Here is a 27,688-nt window from a genome sequence, read left to right on the forward strand (position 1 = left end):
CCTTCCCCATCGCTTTCTGGATCACACTTTTGCTCTCATCTTGACCACCCTTACAACTGTCTCGCGCCCCGTTTTTCTCTCTGAATGAACTCAAACCCGTTCACTGTCTGAGCGAGGGTGAGTATCTACTGAATGGCTCTTGTCTTGTGCTCGTGTCATTAGCTTCTCCTTCCCTCCTCCCTCTGTCACAGCACCTTTTTCTCAGATTCTTTTTCTCTGTCCGTCCCTCCGAGGATTCCTCCTTGTAAAATTCCCTCTCACTCTTTTGACTGCCATCATTACATTTCCTAAGTGACACTTAAGCTGCTTCTCTTCCTTCAGTTTGTTTATCTATCAAATCTCATTTAATCATTTGTATTATTAATGTGTATCTTATTTATCAAAAGCTTGCAAATTAGTCACAAGGGCTACAAAAAAATGCGGAGATCTTAAAAATCTACACTTGAGTAAATTCTATTCTTTTATGTGTTTTGAACAATACTGTAACAATGGATTGTATAAAACGTATACAGAGCCACTGAGTCTGAAAAGGGAAGCCAATGTTAAAGTGCTTTATACCTTTACACCTAAGTCGCTACCATTTTAGTTATCCTCAGGTTCTCAGACAGAGACGCTCCACCCCCTCATCCAAAAATGGTGAATTCAGAGCCTCAAAACTCTAGTCCATAAAAAAAAACCAATGGGTGAAGCAATAGTGGGTTAATACTTGACTGCAATAGATCTCTGTACATACATCTTCAGACACTCACATCATAAGGTCGTGTCATAAAAAACCTCCAGAGGAAGAAATTCAAGACTGCCCGACCCTATGTTTAAAGGAGCAACGGCCAGAGCAGAAACTTCAAACATTTAACCAACCACTTGTGAAACTGCATCATTCAGTCAGGGACAGACTGTGTTTATCGGACTGGCTCCACTTTGCTGCAGTCAAACCAAAAATGTGATTTTCCATAAATGGTCGCAAATGAAGTGACTGTCACTGAAGTCAAATTTGACATGCTGTCTTCTTTTGTTCATCATTCTTAAACATATAGGACATCTCAGTTTCCAGCCAGTTTGCCCTCCATCAGCCAAACAGTGAAGTGTGAGTGATACTCACAGGTCAGTTCTCTGTCAGTCTACTGTACAAGAGTAAATGGACCCAGATGAGGTGGTGCAACGTGACAGCAGTGAGGTCCGTGCTTATGATCTTCAACTGCTTTTACTTCGGTGTCACAGCTGCTTGCTTGACGCCGTACCGTAAGAAAAATAAAATGGATAGACACTTCCATCTGTTCCAAAAGCAGTGCTGGGTCTGAACAAAGGTGCTCTCTGCAGGTGCAGCCGTTTCCCATCATTCTCAGGGTGTGCAGTGAATTTGTGGCTATAGTGTGGTGCCGCTCACTGAACAAAGCTCTGGTGGAGGCTGTGAGCTTCAGGGTTTCAGTCAAACAGCTAAGCGTCTTCTTGTTTGTGGTGATAGTGTAAACAGTTGGTGAACTGATCTGTCATGCACCTCCTGATGAGCTCATTTCATCACCCTCTACCTGCCCTCTTCGCTCACTTTAAGGCAACAAGTGAGTCTGCTACTGTATCACATTTTGAGCTTTTAACCAATTGATTCTCCATTACTTTTCCTCTGGCTAGTTAAGCAGCGAGCAGCTGAATTATCCCACATGTGACGTGATGTGGAACAGACAGCTAGGTCGGCTTTTCATGGGTCCAAAAGTGTGTTTCAGTGATCAGTGTCAGTGCTGATGTCAGCAGCAGTGACTGCAGGTGAACCTAGTTGGACATCTCTTTTTCCTGATTGTTGTTTCAACTGTAAAAGTGGCCAATTGCTGAGGTACCAATTTGACATGGAATTTTCTCCTCCAGCAGTCAAATGGAAAATGAGACTGCCACTGTTCCCTGAGAGCTTCTGAAAGGTTTCAGATTTGCTTGCTTTTCTCCCATTTATGAAATTGCCAACTATAAACACGTGGAACATTTGAGTGTTGGTCGAGCAAAATAACCTGTTTTTACCCTGATCTGCTTTTTGTGATGAGTGAGTTTTAGACTTTTGTGTTTATGTCCTTATATTTTTGCACTACCTTGAAGACACTGGACTCAATGGCTTGCACCATTGCTCCAATTATCATTTAGCAACATTTGAATCTAAATGATCCCACAATTGTGGGGTTGTTGCTTATGTTTCCAGAGGTTTTGAGTGGTTAACTCATGATGATGGATGTTTTTCAATCCGAAGTGTAACCTTGATTGTTGCATATTAAGCTAAATCTGCTTTTGACTTGAGCATTTCCCGATATTTCTGACCCTCTTTGAGCTAGATGATGGATCACTAATCAAAAGATCAATTGAGCCCTAGTTTTGGGCCTGCATTTTGTTATGTGATAGGCTCAGTGATATCAGTGTCTCTCTTCATTTCAGAGTCAACTGCCCCAACTAGATGCTTCACACATGAGCACACTTCTCAACCAACCACATCTGCACAAATACGCCCTCAAAGTCTAAACCTCAGCTCTTCCTAATCCTTCCATGCATGAACACAACTTTGGTGTTCTTTTTTTTTAGTATCAGTCACATGTTTCATGTTCTGGACCATCTGATAAATGATCCATGGTGTTAATGTTGGTGGTTTTGCAATTTCTGAGAGTGGAACTCTTCCAACCTTCTCCAAACAAACCTGGAGGATGGATTATAGTGACACCCAGTACCCAGCAGAAAATAAACCCACAAAAAAACACAGTACCACAAGAAGCATTTGCAGAATTCAATTGCAGGGATGGTTTGAGACACCAATTTATCTACCAGTGGTAGCCTCAATAGACTATAATGAAATTTTGCGAGAGGCATACTATGACAGAAAGTGAAGTAAAAAAAACAAAAACAAAAACAGACAACATGGTAAAGGGTTACACCTCCTATCCAGGGGATGTTAAAATGTTTCCAGAAAATAACCAATTGAAGTAAAAAAAAATAGGTAAAAATGACATGACCAAGGTTCAGAGCACAGACGCTGAAAACAAGATGAAAACCTTTCAAGCAACAGAAAGTTGCTATATATAAGTGTCTGCACCATATAAATATAATTGTACTTGTGTAATTAAAGTACTTTGTTATAAAGTTTGGTCTAAAATAGATTCTACCAAAAATACTTGTAGCAGAATATGAAAATTACTTTTTGTGGGATGGACAGCATGAAATATTGACATTTTATGTTTCTACAAATCATAGCTTTTTTACATTGCATCCATATCGTATCAACATTTCTACAACACATATCATATTATCCCCAGATTACATGCAATGAGCTGACTCTCTACACAGGAGAAGGAGGGGATGGTGATGGCGACCACTGCTGGCAACCGCTTCAGATAACAAGACGAGGACATTTCTCAGCTGTCTTAGGGGCAACAAAACAGGGTGTTTTACTTCAAACATGATCTTTTCTTAAACCTTACAGCGATTTTTGTACATAAACCTAACTAGACCTAAATCACATGTCTATCAGAACATAAAATTGAATTGTAAAGAACAAATGTGAAGAGACGTTTGTTTGCAGAGACACAAACACTTGATCTGCCGATTAGGTTGGAATGGCACATTGTGTGGACTCACACTCGTCAGGAATCACCTGATGAAGTGCAAAATACAGTTAAATATTGCAGTTCAACAATAACTATAATATGACTGTAAGAAAATGTAGCCATTAAATGCCACATCGTGATACAACATGTGTAATATGTTATGTTATGACCCGTATCCTCTTTTTGTTTTCTTTTGTGTTTTCTTGAAAATAGACAGAACGCTGTGGTAAACATATCATACGTGCATATCGTCAATACTGTAGCATGTGAAGTTGGCATGTGAATATCAATAACACAGAAATCCCTTTAAATATACATGTTTTTTTTTTATTTGTGAAATGGAATCTGAGTGCAGAACATATTTTCCTTTTTCCTATTTGGCCCCTACCCTGTAGCCATCTGACAGCAGCACACAGTAAGTTATTACTGTGTTGCGAGATATTGTTGGGAGTGACAGATGTTACCGGGAACATGTGGACATAAAAAAAGAACAGATATGAAAAAGCATAAAAAAACATGAGCAGGGGCTGAGAGACACGGTACCTATTAGGAGCAAGTGTGAATGGGAGGGGCAGAAATTAGAGTGATTGAGTGGACAAGTCTGTGGGATGACAGGGGCGCGATGGAAGTGAGAGATGGGAGCAGAGGCGACAGGAGATATGATGGGAAAGCGGAAGAAGTGAGCCATTGGGAGGAGGGGAGAAGGGAGAGGTGGATGAGGGACAGAGGTGGAGTATGTCAGGATGGGAGGGATTGAGATGCAGATACGGGGAATGATGAGGGTGGATGGATGAGTGGAGAGTGAACTGTGAGGAAGAGAGATAAGGGGAGCGAGAGGGAAAAGGAGAAGAAGAGGAACTGAGCGAATGAGCGTTAAAGGAAGAGGGGAGATGAAAGGCATAGAGGGAGGTCATCAGTGTTTGTTTTTTTTTCTCATTCAGACAGAATCGTCTCTGAGTGAGTCTCATGAGGCTTACACACATACAGTATATATACAAACACACACACTAACACACACACACACACACACACTGAATGTTTCATGGCTTCCATTTGCAAGATTACATCTTTCAATTAAGATGGAGATGGCTATCTCTCGGTCCGTGTGTGTGTGTGTGTGTGTGTGTGTGTGTGTGTGTGTGCGCGCGCACATGTGTGTGTGCACATAATTGTATGCTAAATGGTGGTAAAGATGACATTTTCTGAATTCACTCCAAAACAATGAAGGAATGTTACCATCTTAAATAACACCTCCAAATAAAAACTTCATCTTATGCCATTAGCCACACACACTAAAATGTGTTTCATGAGGTCACAGTGACCTTGACATTTGACCTTTGGCCACCAACATTTGACAATTTCATCCTGTCCAAACTTCAGGGACAGGCTTTTGGGTCCAGTGGGCTGTCCCAGCTTTGCAGCAGTCCAGCCAAACCCAGCTGAGTTATTGTTAAAACAAGAATTAGAGTTTGCAGCCTTGCTAGCGTCTTTCTGAAGTTCCACATGAGCAAAATGCTGATGCTAGCATGCTTATGTGCTCACACTGAAAATGGTAACATGCTGATGTTTAGCAGATTCAGTGTTAGGTGTTTCAGTGACACATCTCATCGTGTCCTAAAAGACAAAAATGGGGACCTCATGGTTGCGCTACAGGAAGAGTCATGGGATCACCTCCATCAGTAGACTCTATGCTCTGGAGAACATGAGAGCCCGCTCAAAGTTACATGGGAATCCGTTCATTAGTTTTTGAGATAATTCAGCCTGGACCAAAGCGGTGGACGGACCAGCAGGCCAACATCGTCATCCTACGAGCCGCAACACGAGCGTGTCTAAAAATTCAGTTAGTACAGGAATATGAGAGAACAAGTGCATGACCTCAGAAAAGATTTCACTGTTGGATATCTAAACAGCCAATTATCGCAATAGCAAGTAAGATGTGAAAAGCATTCATGTGTCTTGCTCTAATTAATGAAAAAGTGGAGCAGAATATTTTTAGAGGAACTGCAGAGAAAAGCTTTTAAATGAATTGCTCGAGGAGTTTATAACTACAGGAATCAGGACTATAGGAATTTAAAGATACCAAAGTCATGACTGCAAGTTGCCCAAACAGTACTCCAACACTCCATTTGTTATAACGTTACTGTATACGTATACAGTACCGTATATGTCTTGTGTATTTTCTTACTATTTGATAGTCTAAACTCAGTTTTTTGCCAAGAATATAATTCTGGCTGAAGAAGGCCCACAGAATGGTAAATTCTATCTTCATTGTATGACTTTATAGGACCAAGAGGTAGTCAAATTTGAATATATTAAGTCTAAAATGCTCTTAATAACTTTTAAATTTTGGTACAAGCGGATTAATTATAGAATTTCACCTCCTCCAAGTCCCCAAAACATACAAATTCCAAAATTCATGTTGTGACCTCGATATCCTCGGTGTTAGTCACATCCCAGGCTGGAAGACAGAGAATGAAAATAAGAAAAAGAACAACACAAAGAAATATCTCACTTCCTACTGTCCCCAATGAATAATTCCAGCATTATTCAACTTGTTATATCTCTTGCATGTTTTTATATGCAAATTAGACTCCTTGTGTGTTGTGCTGGGTATTTTGAAGCTACTTTACAGTCTGCTGCTGAAACATTTTCTTTTGGTTGAATTTTCCCTGAAAGAAGACCTCTTTCAGTTGAAGTCTGAAGTCTGAGTGGTTTTCATTTCATCTCTATCTCTCCTTTTTCCTGTCAGGCAATAACCTTAAAAAAATTGTCAGTGAGTTCCTGAACGAGCAGCATTAACAATCAAAGCGAGAGAATAATTGTGTTTATGCAGGCGCTGATTGCTGTTAACCAGACTCGACACCTGGAGTGGTTTGGGCTTTATACTTAAAATAAAGATTCTGATGTTTACCTCTGAAACAACTTTTATTCATATATTCTTTTTAACACGTGAGATTTTTCTTATTACCTCTTTTTAATGGGGTCCCGTGGATCAGATTGAACTCAACTACTCAACTAACGTTAGCTGCCTTTTGTTAACCGAGCACAGAGAGGTGACATCTCTGTGACAGTTCCTTCATTAGCCCGCAAAAGGGGAGATTTGTGCATCACAGCAGCCAAAGGATAGTTAAATATAACAATAAAAAATGGTAATAGTAAAAAATAAACTAGACGCTGTTTAGCTCAGTTGATAGAGCAGGCGTCCCATCTACAGAGGCTTTGTCCTTGCTGCAGCGGACCTGGGTTCGACTCTCTCTCACCCTGTTTCCTGTCACCTCTTGAGCTGGTCTATCAATAAGGCCAAACAAAAAAAAAAATGTAAAAATAAACATGTCACAATACGATCTGCTCACATATGGCCAATAAAAAGTGATTAATACATGTAGATTGTACATTGAGCTCCTTTAACATTGACCCCTTTGGATATGAACATGTTGCTCAGTCAGAACCATGGCCTGGACAGTCACAACCAATTTCTTCTCAGTCTGCCAACTGACATTGTAATGCTTTCAGCTGTGTAATGTTTACAGCACGACAAAACTGCTTTACTCTGTTACTTTATCACGTAGGACGTGCTGTCAGCAGAAGCTTTTACAGTTACAACAGCACAGTCACAGCAGTGAGCCAGCTTATTTTTTTTGTATGTGATGTATGATTTGGAGGACTCCAATATCATATTAGGGCAGAAAAGAAAACACTTCCTGTGGTAGATGGTCCCGCTGATGGTGTGCAATAACACTACTCTCTGTGCGATTTCGAGGCCACTAAGAATTGTCAGTTACTGGGATTTTTAGTCGTGGGTCATTTGGTTTACTTTCTTATTTTGCTGAATTCTATGAGAGTCAAATCGAATTGCATCTTGTTTATCTGAATATTTGTAAGGGATTTGATTTTCCCGAGTTAATGTTGCTGTGGCGCTCAGTGGGGCTTAGGAGAAATACAATGGCATACAAAGTTCAACTTGAGGTTCCCTGACACAATGTACAAATACTCTCTGCTATATTAAAAGGCAAACAAAACTGACAAAAAGAAAAAAGAAAAACTTCACAATACTGAGAAGGCACAGTGGGCAAAAGATCACATATTCCTTACTTAAGTAGAAGTAAAGATACTTGAGGGGAAAAAAGACTGGGGAAAGCAGAAGTGCTGATTCAACTTCTTTACTCACGTGAGAAGGTTCAGGCTCGGACATGTACTCGAAGTATAAAGGATAAAAAATATCCCTCTGAAGGAAAGCTAACTGAACCTCACTTCATTACTGTAATTCAAAGACTATTAAAGCTAAAGGTAGAATTAGCAGGAGTTGTCCGAGCTGTTCATAAACACACCACCAAGATACTTCATTGTGTCGTCTCATTCCCAGGATGTAAAACAACTACATGTTGGGTCAATAAAGCGTCCAGAGCACAGCATAAAAAAAAGGAGAGAAAATAAGGAAATGGAGGGAAAAAGGAGTGCTGCAGGTTCCTTGCAAATACAGTCATGCACCTTTTCTCCCTCTCTGTCTTTTTCCTGCTTGTTACGTTAGCCGTCAGTGATCCATGCTGATAGGTTGAAATCGGTCATGTTATGTCAGGAAGGTGGAATGCAATGACACAGTATCAAAATAATTGATAATTCCCCTCAAGTTCATTAAAAACTAAGTTGAAGACCCTGTTTTAAAAATATGAGGAGTAGAAAATACAGACATGTGTGTTAAAATGTAGGAAGAAAAAGTCAAAATCTACTAAAGTACAGTAACAAAGTATTTCTACTTTTCTGTTACTTTTCATCACTGTGAGGAGCAATGTTTTACTTGTTTCTGTTGGCCATGTCATTTAATTAATGTATGAATGCACTTAGTGCCAACAAGTTCTGGTCAATAAGCAATTTCCCATGAGTAACCTATATAATATGTTGCTTTCATTGATTTTGTTGAATTCTTTAATGGGTTTTGAAAATTGCAAATTTGCATAAGAGCAAAATCATTACAGATTATCCGCTTGCCAATACAGCACGTGACTCATTTAGAGATTTCCCTGACATAACTGGATGATAAAACAATCATTTTTGTGAAATTGATCCTCCTGCACTGTTTCTCTCTGTCCGATGGCTGCAGGGCGGCTTTAAGAAGCTCCTTTTGTTCAGTCAATACGAAAAATTATTTTGTTCTAACACAAATTGTACAGCTTTGTCTTCTGACCGTGTTTTCATTAAGTGTGATCATTTGGGACTTGCTGTTGTGCTCTCTCTCTGTCTCTGTCTCTTCACTATTAATAAATTACCATCCCACAGAGGCGGGGACCCCTGCTGTGTACTGAAAAAAAGCTCAGATAGACTGTAGATGGAAAAAACACCTCTTGTGAATATATTTGTGCTCTACGCAAGGAGTGGTTTCCGTAACCTCGAAAAGACATTGCGCACACCTTCTAAGCTGCGGTTGATGTACGTGCTGCTCATGCTGGTGCGTACACATCTGCACACGTCGCACCAGGAAGGCCCTCCCCAGATCATAATCGTCAATCCGTGTGGTTAAACTGCACATTATCAGTGTGTCGAAGAAACATAGCAGCATGACGGAGCGTGGGTAGATAATTGCAGAAGTCAGAAAGCTTTACATATCCAGAACAACAAATGCCTATTATCAGCTGTCAGCTTGTTATCCAAATACCCAATTATGGGTTGTCATGTTATGGCGAGTGAACAAACTAAATGATGTGGGATTGCTCCGTCACACATGCTCATGGTGCACTTATATCACCTTGTGGCGCGGGCCTTCATTTATCCTGCCTTCACACAAACAACCTAACCACTTCAGACCTAGATAAATGTAGCTCTTTTGTGTATATAGTTGCTGAAATCTAGTCTCAGGTAGCATTTCCCCTCACCCTTAATGTAAATGGTGAATGGAATTGCATTTCTGTAGCACTACTGACCACTCAAAGCGCTTCACAACACCGCCACAGACGCCAGAGGCTGCCGTGCAGTGTACCAACCTGCTTACCAGGAGCAGTTTGGGGTTCAGTCAGACCTACATTTTGCTACAGTGGATGGACACAAAAAGGATGAATGTAGGTTACTAATAACGCTTACAGGGAGACGTACTGTTTCATTGATTACTGACGGAATCCAGAGCATTAAGCATCATTAATTGCGGTGAGTGCTGACACTTCCGCTGTCTTAATTTTCCTCTACAAATTGACAGATGCTATCACACTCGTGTCATCAAAGCCTCGCTGTGATGACTGCTCTTGTGCCCCCGTCGTCTGAAACTGTTGTTTAAGCTTTGGTTTTGTTTTGTATTCGATGGTGTGCAGCTCTCGCGGTATAGTCAACACAGGCAGCGAGCAGCCAGCGCTTCCAAGCCTCAGACCTTGAAAACAAACCAAACAGCTTGTGTATGCCAGAAAGTGTTGGCTGTCGAAAAAGTGTCGATTCCACGGGAAGCCCCTTCTCAGATGAAAAATTCATTAATTTGGTTTCCACAATGAAGATATTACATAACTCTGTGTCCTGACATCCTCTCGAGAGGCCAGAAGACCTTCTGTCGTTCCATGGAACAAATGTGTTGCTGTAATTCCTCGCTCAGCCAAGAACCCTGCTCTTAACAGTGATTATGGATTGAAGGGCTTAACCCATTATTTGCCAAACGAATCATTTGATAATTACATACAGCTTCTAAACATAGTCAAACACACTGGTAGATTCAGGGGTGGATGGCAGGCAATTGCTCCCCCTGGTGCCCCCATATTGAAGAGAACATGCCCTCCCTATATGGTGGATAAAATGTAGAAAATGCGATCATGTGCCCCCTGGAGTGCCGTTTCAGGAAAGAAAATGTGGTCAAGTACCCTCTAGGGTGCCCAGCCATTAGAGAAAACATGAAGCAGTGCCCTCTTGGCTGCCCCTTAACTTAAGAAAACTCAAAGGTGTCCGTAAATTAGAGAAAACAAATTGTAGTGCCCTCTAGGGTGTCTGCCATTGAAGAAAATGTGGAAAACTTTCTTCTACTGTGTCCTTGAATTGGAGAAAACTTGATAAAGTGCCCTCTATAATGCCCTTCAAGTGGAGAAAATTCATTACAGCTCCTCCACTGGAGAAACACGTAATGAAGTGCACAATATGGTTACCTAAAAATGGAGAGAACACATTGTAGTGCCCTCTAGGGTGCCACACCATTGGAGGAAACGCAATATATCCCTTCCAATGGAGAAAACGTTCTGACGTGCACTGTTTGGTGCACATAAAGTGGAGAAAATGTATTGCAGTGTCCTCTAGCATGCCCGTCAATTGGAGAAAATGTTATAAATGAGAGAACAAGAGAAAATGTGACAAGAAATGTCTTTTAGGGTGCCCTTTCATCAGAGAAAGCACAGTGATGTGCCTTCTAGGTTGCCCTGACAGTGAAGAGAAAACATGATAAAGTGTCCTCAGTGGTACCCTTTCAGTAGAAAATATGTGATAATGTGCTTTCCACGGTGCCCCTCCATTGGAGAAATTGAGTTCCTTTGTCTGGTGCCATTCTAGTAGAACTTGAAAAAACACGATCCAGCCTCCCCAGTGGAAAAATCCGTTGTGAAGGGCACAGATTGGTGCCCTTCCAGTGGTGAAAATGTGACTCAGTGCCATATAGGCTACCCTATCTGCTAAAAAGTGGGTGAGAACTCTTTCACCTACAGCATAGAAGGACTTTCCACACATTAGCACCCCCCTTCCCTCCACTCTTTAAAAGGTTTTTCAACCCTGCCCATCCTTTTAAATGTTTTTCTTGGTTTAGTCGGTCTCCTTTATGTCAACGTGACCCTCTATCTTTCAGCCTGCGCTCACTTTGCCATTTTTCTGGTCGCTCATGTGGCGCTGGCTCCCTTCGCTATAGGTGGTGCGGTCATGTCATTCATAATAAATGACCCGGGTTTTACTTCCCCCTTAACCTGCGTGACTCCCGCTCTATTTATATCTGAACTGTCATTTCACAATCACTTACACACACACACACACACACACACACACACATACGGACACACACTATATATCCCCAGCATCAATATGTCTACAGCTGCACTGGCTTTGAGTCAGGATCAATGACACACTGTGGATATAAGTGACATTGCATGTCAAAGTTTAATGTTAGGCAGGTCTGACTGGATCTGTAACTGTGATCTAATGTTGTTAGAGTAAAATCAACACACTATTCAATGATTACTAATGTCACACTGCTGATAAACATATACAGGCAAGATGAATACAACGGTTACCTCTGTACTCTTCCACAAAGTCTACCCTTCATTAGTGCAATGGATAAAAAGAAAACAAACTGTTCAATGTATCCAACAAAGAACATTTTCACTAACTCCATTTAGAGGTAGGGAAAATGGGAAAATCAGGCCTGGTATCTCAGATGCAGAAAATGGTTAAACACTGAAATGTTTAACAAATTCTGCATCTGGCATAAAGGATGTGACAACAATTTATTTTTCCAATATTTAGCATGACTCTGCATTTCACTCATGTAGGTACATGTTGTTGTTTTGTGTGTCCGCATGTGCTAATGTCTTGAAACATTTATTTCCTTCTTCCGTTTGTTTCTTTGGAAAACACACACACACACACACACACACACACACACAATCATGACCCCATCAAGTACACTCATCCATCGGTCCAACCTACACAACACTTCCATGTACAGCACATTGTGTTTACAGCTGTGAGGAATGGCCCTTTTAATTATTCATGATGACTACAGTTTGTTATGTTGAATCATGTTTTTGTGTTTAGCACAACTGCTAAGCCTTGAAGACTTAAAAGGGCATTTAGAGGACAAAACGCCTTAAAGGATGACTCTCAAACTAGTTGCATATGTGTTGCAATGTCTTGTATAGTTATATTTATCCCACAAAAGTATGTGTTGTCACATATTTAGAGGTAAAAGCAAGACATGGAGCACTGGATGTAGCTCCCAGTGGGAGCCAGTGGTTGTCAGCCTGGGTCAAAGCAGAAATTAAATATGATAATATGATATATTAGATGTAGATTAGCAAGCTCTTTGGCAAACACAGGCGTATGATACTTACATGTTAATCATCCTCACAGATGAACACTACTTGTGTTTTTGGAAGCCTTAAGTAAATTGCTAGAACTACAAAGCTAATGTTAGGCTATAAACAGACTATGTTGCGGTCACATGACTTAAATGTCACCACTAAGTGGTCAATCAGTAAGTCGTGAAATAGTTCGAACTGGTGAGTTGATGAGTCTCTGTGTTTGCTGTGACTATGTTTAATGTCTTTGACAACTTCTGTTGTCTGATTTAGCTACTTTTTAAGATGCATAAATGCTTTATATTTAAATTGTTGGACTATTTCTGATTTATTTGATGTTGTATATTAAAAATATCTTAATTCCATGTAGGGCTGCCCCCAAATAGTCGACCATGCACTGGTCGACCAAAAACTCATCAGCCGACCAAGATTTCATTGGTGATTGGTCGCAGAAAAAAAAACCAAAAACCATTTGGAGCTGTGTCTTGTCAAAATTAAGTCAAAATCTATGTGGCGGCTGGCCTGCGTATAAAAGGCTGGAGGGCTTTTAATTTGAAGGGCCAGATACAGGAAGTCGTGACACTAACTCACTGTCAATGTTTATTTTTTAACACTGCAGGTCCCTTCGTCATCGTGGTTAGACAGTTAACAATTAATAGCCAACCATGTCGGGAAAGACGTCTAAAATATGGGATCATTTTGAAAAGAAGAAGGATGACCCCAAGAAGGTGACATGCAAACTTTGCAAGAAAACCTTCGCCTATCATTCCTCCATGACAAACATGATGTACCACCTTAAACATGTAAGTAGCCCAGCTACCTGCCCATGGTGGCCCAAACGTTTGAAAGCAGAGATAAATACATTTGATTATTGTTATATGCACTAGTATTAGATTATTTTCTGACACATTCAGAATTAGAATCTGAGGGGGGGAGGGGAGAGAGACGGTCGTTGTTGTTCGGGGGGGTGACGATGAACGGATGCTCGTCACTGTCAGCCGTGGGGCGCTTCTTTAGCGAGAAGACCGCAGCCCACAAGCACCCGCTATAAAGCAGCTAACATTGAAAATGAGTATAGTGGCACTGAGCTAGCAGTATAGCTCAGCGCCGCTGTTCCACCGTCTGGGGAGAACCCTGTATATATACATGCGTCGATTAGTCGACTAATCGCTCTAAATGACAACCACTGGTCGACCAAGAAAATCCTTGGTCGGGGGCAGCCCTAATTCCATGGTAAACACAGACCTTATTCCAGGCATTAAGCCACAATCTCATTCAAAAAACCTCACTGACTAGAGTAGATTTCCAGGTATTGATGCTCATTACGTTACCACTCTATGAAGGCTTCCTGATTTAGGTCCATTTTCATCTGACTGGGTAATTACAAGCAATCTAGATGCCACAAAACTGCCAAGAACCTGACGCTCTTCTTCCTTTGCTTTTTTTCCAAGGCTGTTGTTTTATCTTTTAATTTTCACTTTACCTGTTACTTCATTCCAAAGACTTGTTTAGCAAATCTGAATGCAAACACTAAATCTCTATTAAGAGTCTAGTTGTGGAATCATAGATACAGCGAGCCTGTCGTGAAAACCCCTCTGTCCTGCTCAACATAGAGATTGTCATATGTTCTGCACATGCTTGCGCTAATGCATTAACCGTGTTCTCCATAGTTGAAGGTAATTCCTGCATATTTAATCCTAAAATAGCAGGCGGGTAAAAGCGCTTTCACTGAAACTATCTTTGGCGGTGAGCTCCTGAGCACATTTGTATGTCGGGGAATAAGTGTGTCTGAGTGTTAAAGAATACAGAAATAAGTGTGTTTTAGTCTCAAATGGCCGTAAAAACACTGAAACTGCCCACAGATGTGGATGAAAGCAGGGAGTAATCATTTAACACAAAGTCATGATATAACATGACTTATGAGATTACATATCAATGGAGTAACTTGTTTTTTCAAATTAACCCTTTACTTGAAGTATAAAGCAGTGGTCATCAAAAGCGGGTCTTAGGACACCCAGGGGTCCATGAGGTTGTTACAGGAGGTCCACTGTAATTCATTATAATTTCATCCATATATATGACTATATTGATCATGAGTTACATAACATTTCTGATGTCTTTCAATCAAATGATCACTAGACAGTGTTCCTTCCTTATGTCTTTTCATGTATTAGATAATCATATATAATTTCTAATAATAGTCAGTATTACATATCACATATGGATAATGACTGTGTATGTTTTAAGCAGTACAACTATGAATATCCCCAAACACATACGTGTACCACAAATAGCCCCGTCTGTTTGGGCATGTGGTTGGAACCAGTGTAATGAGACCTTACAGGCTGTAAAGTAGAATTATCCTCAAGTCAGCCACTTCCATATCAGACGAAATTAGCCTTTCCTCTCATGCATGCAGCCCTACTTTATCCATCCTCTGTCAAAACAAGGCTCAAAGGGCTGCTCCACACTCCTTCATTAGACAACCGTGTACACACACACACACACACAACTTTTTACTGCTGCGGGGAGCTTGATTATAGCCATTACCAGTGTGACAGCAGTGCCACAGTTAATGATATCTGTGTTATATACGGAGGAGAGCTTTGCGGTGAGTTATTAATACTACGATGGCCCGTCTTTTATGGCCTTATCAATAAAGGCTGTTCTGCCAGTCGATACAAATGCTTCACGCCAATGACTATTCATCCACAACGCAAATCGACCCAGTATGATATGTGTATATGTGTGCATGTGTGCGTGTGTGCGGCAGACTGTAAAAGCATGTAAGTATATATTGTCCTTCGCAACCCCTCACAACATGCACATTCTTCTTCTAAAGCTGACAAGGTGGCTCAGTGGCTCTGCACGCCTGAGTGTTTCCTACTGCCTCTGCGTAAGATGTGGATTAAAGACTCAGAATAGGAAGAAGCAGATGACCATTGAGTGACCAAATCACATAATCTCAAGACATAAATTGTCTGAGATGAATAGTGTGAAATTCATGCGCTTTATATGTTTTACCCATAAGTGCCGAATTCGCGGAATGACTTCCCATTTAAAGTCAGACATACTGTGATAATTATGATTAGGATAATAATAATTAAGGCTGAGAAGCATTTAAGTAATCTAGCTGCAAACAGAGAAAATTGATGGAAGTGAGTGTCTACAGCAGGTTGCCAGAGGGAAGTTAAAAAATGCAGGGTGGGGGGGGGGGGTGCAGGCAATCACAGCAAGCAATGCACTGTACAAATGTGAGAGCAGATGTATGAAAGTCAAATAGGTTGCAGGTGAAGAGAAAGGGGCCAAAGTGGATACATTCCAAATTCAGTCAGTATATTTTTTGTAGGTGAAGGAATGGACATTGCAACATTTAATTTTGCAGCGTGTAGGATTTAGGAAGAAATGTAATAAACATAATTGTGTCTTTGTTTGTGTATGATTACCTGAAACTAAGACTTGTCCCTTACAATGAGCCCTTCATTTCTACAGAGGGAGCAGCACCTGCCTCCATTGGGTCCACCATGTTGCACAGACATGTTTCTACAGTAGCCCAGGAAGGACAAACCAGGGATGCATCACCATGGCCCATTTTCAGTTGAGTACTTAGGTTCCCACTTATTCCACACAAATATTATTGTCTTATCTATCATCTGGCCTAATTTAGCCAAAAAGACATAAATGCTGTTTACCTGCTCTTTGCACTGGACCTGAGTTCACGACCACAACTCAGTGCTGAGTTCGTTTCTGGCCATGAACATTTCCAGTAGTGACCAGTGACCTGGCCAATGATCCTCTATTGAGGTCCTTACATAACATGCGAGTGAAACCATCTCTTGCTGCTTTTTCATCATCGTGCTGCAGGAGCTGTTTCAATAGATGTTTTGATTGATATTTTTAAGAAAAATCTCAAGGTCACTGTGAGGATTCATGGTACACCGTAAAAGGACTTGCCTTTAGCACTTGTCCCATCTACCAACTACTCAAGGTGCTGTCACATTCCCCTGTACACACAATTGCAGACTGGTGGCAGAGGCTGCCATGCAAGGGGCCGACCTGTTCATCAGGAGCTATGCAGTGCTTCCTGTCCAAAGCACCCCATGGTAACTGTGCTCAGCCACTTATGCTGATGGAACAGTTTCATATTGTAACTGTTGTGAGTCCAAGCTGACTACAGGAAGCTGAAAGCATTTCTATACATTTGAAGCTTACAGGCAGTGAGTGTTTGATACTCAGTAGAGTGGAATATTTCTTTAAAGCCAGTATCTCCAAGGACAAAATGTTAAACCCAAGCCACATATAGCCCCCATTCTTACAATTCCCCTGTCCCACCTTCACCCCCCCTCGCATCACACTTATTTTCCTCTGGTTCTGAAGGACTTGACTATTGTATCGTACAAGATAAGATTGTTTCCCTCGTTTCCCCCCAGTGTACAGCATGTGCATGTGTTTGCGTATACATTTCTATCTACATTCAGCATTGCTCATGTTATCCCTCCCCACAGCTTATGCCGATATAAATATCTCAGCTAATTAATAACTGTGAAGACCTTAGAAATCTCTAATGGGAGTTCTACTGGGCTTGTTCACTCTCATTCAATTTTCACCTCCGACCGCAGAGGGAGAGACAGAGGAGAGGAGGCACGGGAGGGGCGAGAGAGAGGATGAGAGAAACCAAGAGGAGTTTATGGAGGACAGCGAGCCGAGAGAGGAGAGTGACATAAGAAGAGAGGGAAGAGGAGATTAGTGAGGAAACAACTGAGTGAGAACTGGAGGAGAGAAGGAGGAAGGAGAGTCAGGAAACAAAGAGTGAAAGGAAAGAAGGGGAGTAAAATAGAGACAGAAGATCAAGTTCATGCTTTTTCAGAGAGGTTAGTGATGCATCTGGGAAAGATTGTAAAAGAAAGGCAGGACAATATTGACTTCATGGAGACACACCGATAGTCCAGAACGTTAAAACCACCGACAAGGGAAGTAGATAACAATGATCATCATCAACAATGCACTGTTCTGCTGGAAAACCTCAGCATTTATGTGGATGCCACTAAACACAAACAACCCAGTGGCCCCCTTAGCAGGACAACACGGCCCAAGATGGCCCAGGGAATCTAATAAGGAGCACAAGACATTGACGTGACCGCCAGATTGCTCAGCTTTCAATCAGTCCAGCATGCATGGGACATGCTGGATGAAGACACCACCGGACAACCTCGGTAGTCAGAGCCGCGGTGGGTAGATAGAGCCTCCATGGATCGGACTTCTTCAGGGACAACTAGTAGATGCTCGATCAGATTAGGATCTGGGAGCTTGGAGGCCAGGTTGACAACCAGTTGTTACCTGTCAGTGGATTTAATTTTATGGCTGATTGGTGTGTATCAAGCAGGCGGTCTAATGAAGCACTGAGATTGGTTTGCCATCATTTTGCATTCATTTTTAGATATGTAGCTGCCAAATGTTATTTTGTAAAACCAGACAAAACATGACTGTACACACTGTGGAGGCAGGACTGAGGTTTAACTTCAAACAGCTACATTGTCAGACTACAGCACTACCACGACTTGTAAACAGCATTGTTCATCTCCCCCCGACCAATGTAAACAGTTTGGAAATGTGCAGTTATGTGCTACTAGCTAATCAGAGGGATCACTGACCTAAGATGGAAGTGAAGATAGAAATAAGAGAGAATCTGTTGAGCTGACATCAGCCAGGGCTTCAAACAGACTGCACAACTATTCAGCACGTGGATGAAACCAAGTCCAGCTCGCTGAATGGAGGACGATTTCAGTTACCGTGGCATTTGGGAGAAAATCATTGCATTAAGGGAGATGGGAGAGAGAGCGTGTGTGCCTGTTTGTATGCACTGTGCATTAGTGTCTTTTTACAGGTGTGTTTAGATGTTCAATTGAGGTGTTCGGTACAGCATCTTTAAGTGTCACCTCTGTGTGTCTGCCCGCATGTGCGATAATACTAGCTCCATATCTATATAGAGGATATCAGTTATCATGAGATCTTCCATGCACTGAACAGGCAGCCCTGCATGCAGATTCTTCCCAAGCAGCACGAACACATGAGCATGAGCATACACACACACACACACACACACAGAGAAATACAAACTGGCACTTTATTATAAAAGTTACACATTTGTATTTTATTCATCTACCTGTATGTTTTTTTGAACACAACTTACTGTAATGCAACGCTTAAAAGCAGTTATGCACTGTTAATTCCACATGCTGTCATTTTCATGCGGCTCGTTACAGTATAATGAATAGACTACCTTTAACTCTGATTATATTAACCTGTAATGTAAAGGTGAAACCTTGAGATTAAACCCCAAAGCAGAGATGATGGTTCAACTTTGTCCAGAATATCATCACTACGTAAGGATTTTTTTTCCCCAGTCTGACTTCTTTTCGGACTTTATTACTTTCGATGTTGGTCACCACACAGTATCAATGAACGATAATCCCATTTTGGTGAGTCCATGTAAAGTGGCCGATTAGAAAAATCTAGCGTGGACGTAAGAGAGTGGATATCTGATTGGGACAATCAAGTGGGCAAATTTCCTCACAGATGTTTAACTGAGTTGAAAGAACAAATGAATAAATACATTAGTACAGCAGATGCTCGAGCAGACTCCCGAGGACCCAACCATTACCGACTCTGACTCTTCAGCTACACCAATATTTTGGACGTTTTTGTGCAAAATGGTCTGTTAGGATCAGATTAATCACGCTCGTCACACTGCGGGCATGAAATGAAATTGAAATTGTATTTTTGTGGTACAGTGGCTACTGGCAGAAAAAATACCTTGATCTTATTGTACCCAGCAGCCTCAGCCTGAACTGTGCTTTGTGGAGGAGAATCAGGTAGTTTACTATGCTACACTACAGATTGCATACACCCCAGACATTTTAATGTGCTACAACTGTAGAATGTAGATTATATCAATTGTTTTGTACCCACCACTTGCTGATGAGCTTATTTTGAACAATGGCTACAGCAGTAAATACATCTGTTACATCTGGTCGGTCATCAGAGTTGGATTCTGCTTACAGAAAGAGAGCGCGAGCGTGAGAATAATATGGCGGTGTGTTTCTATCACTCGACTTAAAGGCTCTATTCATGAGATTCTGAACGTTTAGATTTCAGTGTGTAGGTTTAAAGGTGATCTATTGGCTGAAACAAACTATAATATTCATAGTAATGTTTTTATAATCTGCTGAAACTAGGCAACATTGGGTTTTCGTTACCATAGAATGAGCCTTTTTATATCTGCAGAGAGAGTGAAGGCCCCCTCCATGGAGTCCTCCATGTTCCTACAGTAGCCTAGAGTGGACAAACCAAACTCTTATGAAAACACTGAGTCCACCATCCTGCGCTCTGTTGGCCCGTTACATCACCCAATGTCAACCAAAATTTTGTCCCTTTCATTTCCCTGCAACTGGACATTAGCCAGGAGCAGCCTTAAATACAAGATGGATTAGCATGACTCTTGTCCCAAATCTCCTGAATGAAGTGTCTTTTTACAGCGATTTGTAAAGTGAAATGCCCGTCCTTTTCAATGGAGCCTGGTGGCTTTGAGGAGAGAGATACAGCTGTTTCTGGGTAGGATGGAGGTGTGGTTGATTCACCCATGTGTTTTGGTCTGAGATGCTGGTGCTCCAGGGCAACATCTAATGGCAGTGAATGTGGTATATAGAACCTTTAACGTATCTACTTTGTAAGGTAATTCCTTACCTACCCGTGAGTCATCTCAAAGGGCAAGTTATTCCCTGCAGACTCTGAAGATTTAACTTTTCAAAAGATACGATTCATTCCATTTTACACTCCCAGGATGAGACATCCACCTCTTTATTCTCCAACCACCTTGAACCTCAGCATTCTCTATTAACCTCCTCTCCACGTTCCACAGCTCATCTTTCATTCATCTCTCCCTTTCTTTAGCTCCCCATTTACCTCTTTCACACCTCCCCCTAGTTTGTAACTTTTCCCTTTGATCTCAGCAGTGTCATTTCCTCGTCTATTTGGCCCACAACGGCACGACTTCATGAATCGTTTAGTCTTATCTGCAACTTGTGATTTGAGCGAGGATAGTCGCGAGCTCTCGCTTGATGTCACAGCTCCCAGCTGCAGCTGTTTTAGGCGGTCATGCCTGCCGTGTAAGCACAGATTTTAATTAAACTAACATTACTGCACAGCGGAAATTAGCATACAAGCATCAGTGACATTATTTGCCAAATAGATTGAATTCCTTTTCATCTCATTTTCTCCTCTGCCCCTATTGTCTTTGTAGTCCGATCTTCTGTTTAACACGGCACTGCTCTGTGTGTCACCCTGTCATCATTTCAGCTTCAATCCTCACGCCTGTGCCATTGCTTCTTTGATGTCGAAAACTAGCTGGTGACTTTATGAGTGAAACAACATTCATTTTGTTATTAAAAGCAGTCGATAGTGAGGCCACAGAGGATAAAAACAAATCTTATTCCTGGAATGTCTATTGATGATAATGAAAGAGGGAGCACAACCGAGAGCACAGCACTAATTAATCCTTTGACTTCACCTGCTGTGACAATAAACACGCTTTTGGTACGACTTCATTTGAAACCCCAAATTACTCAGTGAAAAAATCTCCCAAAGCACAGCCATTTCTGTGCAACTGTCAGCTGTTTACACACTATGCTTCACTGGCCTCATGTCTTTTTCATGCACCTCTGACACAGTCAAGGAGCCGGGTGTCGGCATCGACATCACAAAGCACAACCGGCAGCTCCCTCTCGTCTCTCACATTGCTTTCTCCCTTGTTATTGTTTTGATCTTCACATTCAATGGTTTTGTCACCCATTCTTTTTTCTACATGGCCCATTCCATCCCTTCTCACTAAAAATGAACATCTTCATGCTAGCTGTTTTCTTTTTTTTGCCTCTGGCATTGTTGTCTCAATAGTACGTCCCCCTCCTTCTTGTCTTCTATTCATGTTTCTAATGTCTTTTGTGCAAATAACATTTGTGGATAACAGAAAATCCTCCTTTGTTTGTCCCATTGTTTTCTGTCTCGCATCTTCGATATTGATTGGCTTTAATTGATTTTGTGTTAAAACCGCAAAAGCAGACATTCGTAGAAGCAAACACTGATGCTTAATGATGTCTCCTTGCGTTTATTTATTTATATGTGTGTATGCAGGCCATCTCCCCTCACTCTTCCCCCTAAAATGTCAGTCACTCTCTCATCTTTAGAATACTCCATCTGTCCCGTCCCTTCTTTAGCTCTTTCAATGGCAGCATCTCTTTTTAAAACCTCCTTTTATGCTGCTCTATCATTCTCCTACCACAACCCCCCCTGTCTCTCTCTAAGATGGTAACCCCGAGGGGCTGAAGGATTGCAGCACGATGGCCATATAGCAGTGTGGATACTCATACAGTGTGCACACATTAGCTCACACACGCATGCATGTACAGTATGTATGCATATTCAATTCTCCAAGCACATCCACACACACGCGTACTAAGCCACATGACGACGTACATACAAGCGGAATAAATAGGCCATCTTGAAATATGAAACACATACACACACACACACACACACAGTGAAACACATTTCCACTGTAAATGAAATGGACACATGTAGTGTAACACTTAGTAATACTAGAATGCACTGTGTGGAGCACAAACCTCCATCATCACTTAACAATTCTACAGCCCACAAAGCTGCAGCATTTATAACAGTACACACTGTGTTACCAGTTTATTGGGGGCACTTATAGCTTAATCTAATGTGGTCCAAAAGAACAGCCCTGCGATAAATCCAATTTCAGACTGGCTTAATGTGAAACTGTCCTCACAAGAAGAACGACGGCACCGGTCATTCAAGCAAGCGCCCCCAAAAAAAACATATGTTTACTTTCAAGTGACAAAAGCCCTCGAGCAGCTGTGGTAATTATGAAAGCAGCGAAGGAGGAAGGTGACAGTACACTTTAGAAATCAGTGGGCTTAGAGTGGACCCAGCAGTGGGCATGGGTAGAAAACCAACCAAAGACAAGGGGCCCAGACTTTTTATTCTAATAAACCCAGTGATTTTTATTGTGTATTGTATGTGTTATTTAAAGTTTTTTGGGGAAAAAGTCAAGGTGGGTGTGGGAGGTAAACAAAACGAAGGAAAACACAAAGACATCTTTTTTTTTAACTTGAAAGTAACATTATGTCATTTTTTTAAAAACCATAAAATAATAGCTTCTAAATATCTCATATTGATGGAACAGTGTCTTGTAACAGACTTGTAATCACTTGTTTCTGCACTATGTAACTTCAGTGAGAGGGTAGGATCACAGCGTTACATACATGTTTACTTCAACACACGTTTTCATCCATCCAGTGAGGATGTGGATGGATTCAATATGGACAGATTTACAGAATACAAATACAATGGTATCTGGACAGATGATAAACTCACTTTCCACATCGCAGAGACAATCTGGTCAACAAATTAGCCCAAAAAATAGTTTTGTATATGAAAAGGAACTAACTTTCCTGTGTTTTGCAGGAGGAGGATTATTGAAGCGGTTTATCTCTCTCTTATGGATTATAGTGATGTGATTTATATGCATGCAACTGCCTCTCCTCTTAAGCCCTTGGATGCTGTCTATCACTCTGCGCTCAGGTTTATTACCGGTGATGTTTATAGTGCTCATCATTGCATCCTGTATATAAAAAAAAAATTTGGGTGGCCTTCTCTGTCTAAGAGACGTGATGGGTGTTTGTGTTGATCTGCAAAGCCGTCATTGGAAAGCTGCCATCTCATATCACATCTTTGCAAGTTGGAACCTCTTGACCATGTAAACTTGGTCTTTCTCTAAAAGTTTCTAAAGTTTGTGCTGAGCTTGGTAGAACTGCTTTAAGTTTTTTATGCCATGACTGCATAGAAGTTTTTAAAAAGGACCTTTAAAAAGTAGTATTGTGGTACACTTAGTGCACTCAAATCCTCAATCAGAAATTACTTTTTGCACGCAATTTAACTGATTGTTTTACATCTTGTATCTTGATTTAGTTTAAATAAATTAAGGGAAAATATCACATTCCTCCTTCAGTTCTGGCACTCTATGTGAGACGACGTAAACCACACCTCTGCGAACGTTAACAAACTCCTTCACCCCGCATTTTTGCGCAGCAAACGTTTTGGCGATGATGCAACACTTACTGCAGCATCCCAAGCTGTAAAGCACTTTTGAAACTGCTATAGAGCCTCAGAGTCTGTACTCACACAAACAATAGCTTTGAAGAACACAGCTCCTTAACATAACCCACCCATAACCATAACAGTTTTTGTTGGCACCATGTATAAGAACTTTTGAGGCCTGTAGTTATCGGTGCTGTAGAATGAGTTGCACTTTACTTTATACTTGTTTACTGTTCCATGACCTACCCCCCCCCCCCCCCCCCCCCCATTTACAGTCTGTCTCCTCTTCCCCAGCGTCACTTTCGATCTTTTCACTCACTCATACCTCTTTTCTCTCTTGCACACTAATTGCCTCCCTCTGCGTCGGTCTCTCCCCCGCCTCTTAGCCACCTTTCTCTTTTCTCTCTCACTCAGATGTGGCTGACAGAGAGCTAACATATGTGTGCCATCCCATGTTGTATGTGTCACATTCCTCATTTTCTGAGTGCCTGCGGCTCTCGTCTCGTGCTTCTTCTCGCATACTCTTCACTCTTGATGCCTTGAGTTTGTGGCAGTTGAAGCCAGTTTGGGAATATCGTTGACATCTTCGTCTCCACCAACTACAGCTCGTCTATTTTCTCATTTCATGGATGCGCACTCCTCACCCCTTCCTTGTTTATCCCTCAAAGTGCTCTTTGCTGATTTGTTTGCTGCAGTTTGGTCATCTGTAGCGTGTTTCACCTACCAAATACGTCAGCGTTTGTGGTCACATTCATCTTCAGCAAGGACCGCCTTTTTCCCTTTATATGTCCAATACAGATCACCCTCAACCAGTTGTATGCCAACTAGGTACACACAATTCAATCAATAGCAGCAACATCCAGGCTGTCTCTAGGCCGAGAGTGTGTCAAGTTTGAACACACATCCTTGGGGGAGTTGGCATGTTGAACCCAGCAGTGTCACACTGAGTCATTTTTCTGTCGTGGATTTGTGCCGTGCTGTTTTATGTTTCCTGTGCTTGTTGTGCTTTCAGAGGTGCGCTGAGAGGCTGGGCGGGGTTTCCACTCACCAGAGCCGCTGACTCACACACACCTGCAGCAGATTGGCAATCAGCGCCTGCTGATAAGCCCTGGTCTTCACGCTGCCTGCTGCCAGATGATTTTGTCAGTACTGAGTGGTAAATGGTAATGGCCCCTGCTCGTGCTAAGTCTCTATAGAGTTTTCTCGTGTCTTTCCCCCAAGAGAGATCTAACTTAGTTTATTGCTCTTTTGCCTTCAGTGTTTTGACCTTGTTCATCTACCACGCAGCTCTGCCTCCAGTTACCCAGCCTTCATCACCTCCGCAGCCAACAGCCTTGCCCTAGCTCCTGCCGGGATACTGGTCTTCTCCGAGTCTACTCAAGTTAGCCCTCACAGTTGTTCCGAGGTTTTATCGATGGCATCTTGATTTCGACAAACTGGTAGGTTTCGTCACAGCCTCGGACCGCAAGGCTCTGAAGCGGGTGATTGCAACTGCCCAGAGTATTGCTACCCACCTGCGGAGAACAGTGATATCGGTAAGGTGTTTGTGCCGAGCCCAAAGGCTACTGACAGATAACACCCAACCCAGCCACACCCTAGTCACCATGCAGTCGTCTGACAAGCGATAGCGAGTTATCCGCTGCCGTGCCACCAGACTACAGAGCCGCTTATTGCCTCAGGCTGTGATACTCCTCAATTCATCCTCAGCACTCCACTTCAGCTTTTCCCGTGTAGCGGTTGGTAAAGATTTCTAAAAATGTAACTTACCAACCCCTTCAGACCTGCATTTTTTTTGGCTGGGCAAAAATATATTTTTTCAACTGATTCTGACTCCTCTCCAACATAAAAACAGGCTGGAAAAAACACATTTTTGGTAACTCATGTTTTAAATAGGTCCATTCCAATGGCCACAGGGTCCGAAGAGGTTAAAAAGTCACATCACAAAAATATCTGTGATCAAAAAGCTTTGACTGTTTAACAACTTGTATGTTTGACCTCTAGATAAGGTAGACGCCCAAACAGGGTCAACTCAACAGTATCTCTGCAGTATTTAATCGTGTTCTGCATCTCAGGCATGATAATGTTTCTGTGTTCAATATGTGACTATGCAAAAAACTTCACCTTGGATAAGTAGAAGGGGAGTAATTTTAAAAAATCCCAGATCGATGGTTGATAGGCAGTTCTCTTGTATGACACCGCTGGCAGTATGAGCACTTCATTATTCCGTTTTTGGATTCGATTGTCCTCTCTGCTCTATGTCGCTGGTTTTGTAGGATGTTCCATCAATGTGATCTTCTATGTGTGAAATGTGGTTTGCTTGAATGGCATTATTTTGTCCATTATGCCTGCTTTTTATTATTTCATATCAAAGAAGGTATGGTATCCGAGTCGCTCATCTCATTTGTTTCAACTCTTTCCTCTACCACAGAGGGAGTCCTCTGAGGGATTTCACATTTCAGCCACTTTCCTCTTCTCATTTCTCTTCTCTTCTACGATTCCCTCCTCTCAGAGCTGAGCAACCACAATGCTTGTTATTAACTTTCTCATACCATTTATCTCCCTTTGGCCACCACCATTACCTCCCCTCTGCTTTATGTCATCTACCCCCGGTTCTCCGTTTCTCCCCTCGTCTCTCTCCTCCTCGCGCACCATTTGTCTGCCTCAGACTCATCAGTATTCTCCCTCTCCTGCAGACAGCAGGTAGGTTAAGCGCCCCGGACTCACCTTCATGCTTCCCAATCCCAATACATCATTCCATCGTCTGTTCGTTACTGCAGCGTGATTCCTTCTGCGCTTCTCAGTCGTGGTCATTTGATCTTCATGAGATCACAGCTCTGCCAGAAAGCATTTTATGACAGAGAATGAAGGTATTATCACTTAAATTAAGGTTGTGGAAATTGCACAAAATTGCTCTGAACTGTCATTATTTGTAGGTGGGAGGCCAGTGAGGGATCAACTTTCTCTGCGTTTTAAATCCTTTTATATGTAGAAGTGTAATTACATATCGCGATGATACAATAACAATTGTGATGCTAGATTTTTTTTTTGGGGGGGGTTGGCTATGTTAGCAGCTCTGTGCAGGAGCTCTGTGTCTTTTTCTTTGAATGGAAAACCAGCTAAAGTGTTAGCTACACAACTGTTGTGAAAACAATTAGCCAAGTAACCAAAATAATACATTGTATATTTGTCCGGACTCACTGATTTATTTGTAATTATACAACACAGGGTTGCTTAAGGAAATTACATTTTGTATCTACTTCATACTTCACAAACATAGAACATTTTTAATATACATAAACACTTAAATAATTCTGTATTCTGCATTTTTACAATTTGAGTCTGGGTGAATGTACACAGCAGCAACAAAATGGGTAAGATAATATGCTCAGCATCTTCATGTGAATATTATAACATCTGGTAAACCCTGTCCATCAACCCAGACTGTGTCTGAGCACAAAGCATCCATGATGTAAATACAGAGTCCATCCCTCCACACCCTGTGCTCTGTCAGCTTGGAACATGTTTGTTGAGCCGGTATTTTGTGGTTGAGATAGATCTCTGTACCATTATGGCCACAACGTTCTGTGATTTTACCATTGCTTGGCCAGCTGAGTCCCACTTTCTTTACCCTGCAAACGGACATTAGCCAGTAGCAGCCTTAAATCCAAGATGGATCAGCATGGCTCCAATTCCAACTCCCTTCATCTCCTCCATGGGGCAGACCGGCTGGTCGGGTTGGATGGCTAAAAGATGCTGTGATCAGTGTTCAACTTAAAGACTGCTGCTCCTAATCCAAAAGATGGCTTTCTTCTCCTAGTGCTAGAATTGAATCTTCCTCTGCTCTTGATAATGCAACTGTGCATTATACTCAATGTTTGCTCTGATGTTTGTAGCTGATTAAAAAACTTTTTTGTGTAATCA

The 27,688-nt window shown here is 41.6% G+C and overlaps 1 long non-coding RNA gene across 1 annotated transcript; it reads left to right on the forward strand.

Annotated features, from left to right (window-relative positions):
• LOC115573085 (uncharacterized) lies at nt 1-27,688 on the forward strand. The gene is made up of 4 exons (XR_003982217.1): nt 1-117; nt 16,082-16,186; nt 24,780-24,930; nt 25,026-27,688. It is a non-coding gene; the product is annotated as an uncharacterized LOC115573085 (long non-coding RNA).

Source organism: Sparus aurata, chromosome 2, assembly GCF_900880675.1.
Source record: "Sparus aurata chromosome 2, fSpaAur1.1, whole genome shotgun sequence".
In the NCBI taxonomy this organism is placed as follows: domain Eukaryota; kingdom Metazoa; phylum Chordata; class Actinopteri; order Spariformes; family Sparidae; genus Sparus; species Sparus aurata.